Raw genomic sequence first — 7,500 nt, 5'->3', positions numbered from 1 at the left:
GATCATGGAGTACAATTGGCAGGACCAACCGACGGTTACACCATGAGACTGGCATGGGACCTGTTACTTGCACAATCCGGGATCTCCAACTCAGGCTATATGGACACCTAGCTCGTTTCTCTGTGGATGACCCTGCTCATTAGGTTGACCCAGAGGGTCATGGCTTGGGCAGCTCGACAAGATTTGTCGCGAAGAATTAGAGATGGGCTGAGGGCCTGCCTGGAGACTCGCCATGAAGGACCCTTGTGGTTGGAAGCGAAGGGTAGATGCGGCCACCCTTGATGATGACGATACATATGCACATACACACACACACACATATATATATATATATATATATTATATATATATATATTATATAATATATATATATTATATATATTATATATATTAAATATACTATATACTATATTATATGTGTATATATATATATATATATATATATTATATATATATATATATATATATATATATATATATATATATATATTATTATTCTTTAACGGTAGGTTCATGTCTGAGCCGCCGTGGACACAGCATGATACTTAATTGTAGTTTTCATGTTGTGATGCTCTTGGAGTGAGTACGTGTAGGATCCCAGTTTCCTTTCCACGGAGAATGCCGGTGTTACCTTTTAGGTACTCATTCTCTCTATTCATCCAGGCTTGGGACCAGCACTGACTTGGGCTGGCTGGCCCCCCAGGGGCTAGAATACATGCACACACACAACACCACACCCCCACCCCACACGCACACGCACCGCACACGCCACACACCACACCGACACGCACCCCACACGCACACCACAACAAACACACACCAACCACACACACACCACACCCCCACACACACACACCACACACCACACACAAATAATATATACATAATACACAATACACACACCCATATGTGTTGTTGTGGTGTGTGGTTGTACATATCTAACAATTTACATATTTTAAATCCACACCCCACCCACACAAAAACCCCCACAAACAAACCACACACACACACCCCACCACCCCCACACACCACACACACCACACCGCACACACACACACCACACACACACACGCACACCACACACACACACACACACAACAACACACCCCACCCCCACACACACACACACCACACAACACACAACCCACACACACACCCCCATATATTACACACAACCACACCCCTATGTGTGTGTGTTTTGTTTTATATATATGGTATATATAGTGTATATAATGTGTATATATATGGTATTATATGTGTGTGTAATATGTGTGTGGGTAGGTGGTGTGTGTGTGTGAATAACATATACTTATGACAATTTAAATACACACACACACACACCACACACCACACACACACACCAAACACACAACACAACACACCCCACACACACACACACAACACACAAAAATATAAAAGTATATATGGGTGTGTGTTTAGTAAAAATATATATAATATATATATATTTATATTATTATATATATATATTTAATATATATAATTTACAAAACAGCACCAAAAAAACCACACAACACACCACCAACAACACACACACACACCCCAACCACACAAACCACACACACACACACACACACACACACACACACACACACCACGGGTGTTGTGTGTTTGTGTGTGTGCGTGATGTATATGTAAAATATATATAAAATATATATATAAAATAAATTATATTTTTATATAATATATTTTTTTTAATATAAAAATATATATTTTATATTTATTTTAAATATAATTATATATATTTATAAAATTAATTTTAAAATTTATATTATATTTTTTTAATTATATATATATATATAATATATATATATAATTATATATTTATATATATTTGTTTTATATATATATAAATATATATTATATATTATTATATTATATATATAAAATATTAATTTAATTATATAATTATATAATTTTATATACTATATATATATATATAATATAAATACATAAACACACACACATATATACTTTCTAATAATTTTTGTGTGTGTTGGGGGGTGTGTCATATTTGTGTGTTATATATTGGTGTTTGCATTTACTGCTTGCTTGCTTGAGTTTGCGAATTCTGCTTCCCCCGGGGGCCTTTCATTTTGGGCCCCGGCCTTTTTTGTGCATTTTTTAAATACATAAATACAAAAAAAGATGCGAGTGAGGGATGATGAGAAGTTGGATAGAAAAAAGGGGAAACATGGTGATAGATGGCAAAGCAGAGGGGAAAAGCGCAGAGGAGTACAGCAAAACAGATGAATAGGACCTGAGGATAAATGTTGACCACGAGGGGGGGTGCACAGAGAGGAAAGATTACTTTGAAAGGCTGATGAAAGTTGAAAACCCAGGGGAAATTAGGAGGGAAAAAAGGGGGTTGCATAAGTAATAGTTGCGGTAAAAAGGTGAGGGAAAAAAGGCATGAAGAAGATGAAGAGGGACAGGTTTAGGGCAGACACCCCCCTATGGAAACATGGCAGCAAACCTAGAGAAGCGGGGTTTTTACTTGAACCCTATTTAAAAAAAATTTTTACAGGAGAAAGAATGCCAGTGGTGGGGAAAGAGCAACTGATACCCCTTTTTTCAGGCAAGATTTTGGTAAATACCGGGGCATCAAAATAATGTAGCAATGAAGCTGTGGGAAAAAGGGGATAGGGCACAAAGGTAAGGGGTTGCTGCGAATTTTTATGAACAGTTTGGTTTTATGCCAGGAAGAAGCACCAAAGTGCCCTCTTTTCACTGTGAATGTTGATGGAAAGACAGAGAAAGGAAATGATAGATTACCAAGAGATAGCATGCGGAGCTCATACCCAAAATGTAGTAAGGATGGGACAAATAGGAAATGAGTGTATGACAGCAGTTTGAAGTGCAGTGGGGACCACAGAAGGGTTTTAAGGGGGAAGTTTGATTACACCGGGGTCGCCCCAACACGTCTTTTTTGCTGTTTTTATGGATAAGTTTTTTAATGGGTTTAGGAAAGGAGCGGGGGTGTCGTATATTTGCAGAGACATTAGTTATGTAGCGAAAGTTTGGAAGAAAATTGGAAAGATGGGGGACATGCATTGGAGAGGCGGGATGAAATCAGCAGAAAGGGAAGACAGAGTATCTCTGTTAAAGGGAAGGGGAAAGGGGCTAACAGAGTTAAGATGCAAGGGGAAAAAGTCAAGAATATGAATGAAAAGAAAATATATGTATATTTATTCAAAATATTATATATATATATATATATATATATATAATATTAAATATATATATAATATATATATATACATAAAAAAAAACACACACACACACCACACACACCACACACACCCAACACACCACAAAACACACACCAAACACACACAAACACACACACACCACAACCCATAATATATTAGCCGGGCCTCCGGTTCATACCAGTACCTGGGTTCGAGTCCTGGCGGGGGGGGTTTTTATTTATACATATAAGTGTACACCACACACAACACACACACACACTATAGGATGGGGAAAATTTTCTACGGGATGTGGATTTTTCCTTTGGGTACAGTGGACCGTGGTTTTTTTCCACGTGGAGCAATCGTGTAGCAGACGGGCAGGACCTCACCTCGCTCCCCCCCCCCCAGCTCCTACTGCTGCTATCGCTCCTCCGCGGAACGGCCCCTTATCCCGAGAATGCCCTGGGCCCTCAGAGAGCCCCGTCGCCAGCGACCGCGCGTAGGTCAGCTCCCCTCTCCCCCCGGGCAGCTGGCCGCGACCCGACCCACCAAAAACCCATAACAACATGTCTCTGTGTTTTATACTGCGTGGATCAACTCTCAGAAATAAAGAGTCAAGCCGTACAAGTATAACTACCCTGTTCCCCATTGACTAAGGATTAGACCCTTTTTTACAAAGGGGGCGCGGGGGCCTGGCATCCTTTTTGGCAGCAAAACGGCACACCCCCCGAAGAAAAACCCTCGCCCGCTAGAAGACATGTCAAAAAAACAAAAAAAAATAAGTAACTTTGGGGGCCCCTTTTTTTTCTTTTCCCCTTTTTCTCCCTAATTTTTAAAAGCCGTTTTTTTTTTTGGGTTTAAAAGGGTGCTAATGACAGCAAATGGTACTTTTCCCCACTATTCTTCCCCTCAATCGCTTTTCCCGGCGATTGGTATGTGATAAATAAACATAAATATCGTTCGTTACTAAGTATTAATAAATTTTTGTTTTAGAGATTTAATTTTTTCAACGAAACAAATTTTAAAACACGTCGTGATTTATCTTATCACGAATATCATTTCTTTTTCCCTTCCCACCCCCGACCAACCGTACCTTTTTTTCGCTTGCGGTCATTTTGGATAAAAAAGGTTTATTTTCCTGTTTGACCTGACCCACTTTTTTTTTTTCCCGCGGTGCGATTGGATGGGTCTGATGAAGGGGGTTTCCCTGTATTTTGGTTGTTATTTTTTTTGAGTTTTGGAAAACCATAGCATTGTCACAGGCTTTTGGGGAACTTTATCGGGCTAAGCGAAGCATGTAACAAAATTTTCTTTTAAAATTTGATTTTTTGAATTAGCGTGGGATCTTCCCCCATTCATATGCACAAATTCCCGATTTTCCCCCCCGGGTTTGGTAAACGCCAAATGACGCGCTCCGTCGTCAAAATAGACAATAAACCGAAATTATTCGTTGGGCCCCCTTTTGATTGGTGTGACCGGGGTTTATGCCTTAATTAAGTAGGACTGGGGTTTTAGCTAAAACTTTATTCGTTTATTAACCCCCTTTTTCCTCTTCCTCAAGTCGCTTCATTTTTGGTACCCCCCAAGCGTTTGTGTGATTCGGAAAATTTTATATACCCTTGGGGTTTTTGCGAGCCCCCATTACAGATACCAAGAGAGCGGGGTTTTTTATATCCCTGGCCAAGTCGCTTCAGTATATCGGTTTTGGGGATGGATCTCCCGTCTTTGGTTTATTGAAGTCTACGTACAAAGCAGACTGTACCTGGGCATTTAAATTTTTGGACCCCGGAAGTTTTGTTTTGATAAAAATTTGGCAAATATTTTTTTTTCTGTCCCTTTCTTCAGCGTAATTCTGTCACAATCTTATTGTTGATTAATGGTATTTGAATAACTTAAAATAGCACATTGCTATTTATTTCAGTTTTTTTTTAAGTGAACGCAATATTCGTGTTTGTGATTCATTCTCTGTGTGGTCATTGGGTTTCCCTCTCATTAACGCTAGCGTCACCACACACCTCCCCGCGTCGTTGTGACAAGTGGCTCGTAAAGATTAAAAATTAATCTATTTTCTTGTGCGACTTTTTTTCAATAGATCTTCGGGGACGCCGATGTCTTTCCCTTATTACCCCATTCTATCAGACGTTGGAGTTAAGCTAGGCTTTGCGGAGGCTACTGACGTCTCCTTTCTATTTCTTCTTTATTTTGGGAAAAAGAAAAACAAAAAATGAAAAAAAAAGACAAAAAAAAAAAAACCAACATCAAAAACCGCAAATTTTTATAAAAACCGGCTAGGGTAATAACACCCCCTCTTCTTTTTGCCTTCTTTTTCTCTTACTCTGGCCTTTCGTGTATATCTGGCTCCCCGCATATATTGCAGTCGGACCGGGAGGCACCGAAAGAGAACCTGTACAGTTCCGGGCACCTTTGGACCGTGGGAAGGACGCATCGAAGACGCCTAGGCCCGCGGGGCCCAATTTTTTGTCAGAAAAGGTGTTAACCCTCCCGTGGAGGGCGTTGCCTGCCCACTCCCGTAGATCCAGCGACCAGCACCTTTGCCGCAGGGACAGTCGCCCCCGGAGCTGGCATAGGCGACGCCTGGCGGACGCCTCAGACCAGTAAACTCCGGAGCCGTAGGCCCGGTATCCCGCCCGAGATCCGCCCCTGCCCCGAAGCCCCCTAATCCGGGGAAAAATTCGAGGACATGGGACCGGGGGGGGGACCGACGAGATTGTGAGGACTGTGACAGGAGCCCCCCGAGTTAGGCCCGGGCAGGCACGAGAGGTCAAGACAAAACCGAAGTCAAGGGGGACCTGTGCGAGACTTTTTTGGGACGGGGGACATCGAGGACGGGGAGTTACACCCCAGGACCAGGAGGATGAGGGCAACATGGAAAGCACCCCGAGTTGAACCAAGACGCGCCGAGAACGAGACGACCAGCCAAGTTAGGGCACCCCTTTAAGGCGCCCGGGGCGAGGGCGAGTATGTGGCCGGCAATATGGGTGTGGATATTCTACAGGATGGGATTTCTATATCGGGTTTTCCAGTGGACCACGTGGCTGTTTTCCACGTGGAGCATTCATGTACAGACGGGGCCAGTGACCTACCCCCTCCCCCCCCCATACTTCCGACTGTGCTATCGTTCCCCCCAGCTGGGAAAGGTCAACTTATACGAGAAAGACCTAGGCCCCAGAGAGTCCGTCGCAGCGACCGCACACCACCATACCCATAACCCCGACAGTCTTTTGTGTTTTACTGCGTGGTATCAACTCTCAAAAAAAAGAGCAAGCCGTTAACAATATAAATACCTCTGTTCACCATTTTACTAGGATTAGAGCCTTTAAACCACACCCGCAACACACAAAACCCCAAAACACACCACACACACACACAACACACACACACACACCACACACAAATAATATAATATATATATAATAATATATATATATAATATATATATTTTATAATTTTAAATATTGTATTATATATTATATTTATATATAATTAAAAGAAAATATATAAAAATTTTGTATTATAAATATATTAAAATATATGTATAATTATATGTATATAATATATATTTTATATATTAATATATATATTAAATTTTATATATATATAATATATTTATATTATTTTCAACAATAAAACGTAGCAAGCCCCGGGAAATACCTTCAAACCCCCCCTCCAAACGTGCCCTTTTCCGGGGCAGGAGAGATGTCGCCCGGCTTTCTCTTTTCGCACGGGTAAACATCCGCCTCGAAGGGAACCGCCGATAAAAGGACACGTCCGAAGGGGAGAGGGAGAGACACGGCAGCGCCGCCCACAGGGGGCAGCTCCACCACCCCGCCCCCCACTCGGGGGGAAAGGGGACCTCTTTGGGGGTACATCTACCCTCAAAAAAACCGCAAGCTAAAAACCCTCTCTTTGACCCCCCCAAGTTCATCTCTCGTGTCGCTTTCATATGGGTGTTTTGTGTGTGGTTTTTGTGTGTTTGTGTGTGTGTGTGTGGTGTTGTGTTGGGGGTATGTGTATTGGGGAAAATTGTTAAAGGTATGTGTTGGTATTGTAGGGAATTTTATGTGTATGTGGTGTGGGGTATTTAATGTATATGTATTTTTTATTAGTTATAGTGTATATTTAAAACATGAACAAATTTGTATATGTATAATTTATTTTTATTTTTTATTTATAGTATATGTATTTTATAAAGTATATATTATATTTTTTTAAAAATTATTTTTATAATATTATATATATATATATAATATAAAATATATATGTACATAGA

Source organism: Penaeus monodon, unplaced genomic scaffold (assembly GCF_015228065.2).
Source record: "Penaeus monodon isolate SGIC_2016 unplaced genomic scaffold, NSTDA_Pmon_1 PmonScaffold_764, whole genome shotgun sequence".
In the NCBI taxonomy this organism is placed as follows: domain Eukaryota; kingdom Metazoa; phylum Arthropoda; class Malacostraca; order Decapoda; family Penaeidae; genus Penaeus; species Penaeus monodon.
This window is presented reverse-complemented; position numbering follows the sequence as displayed.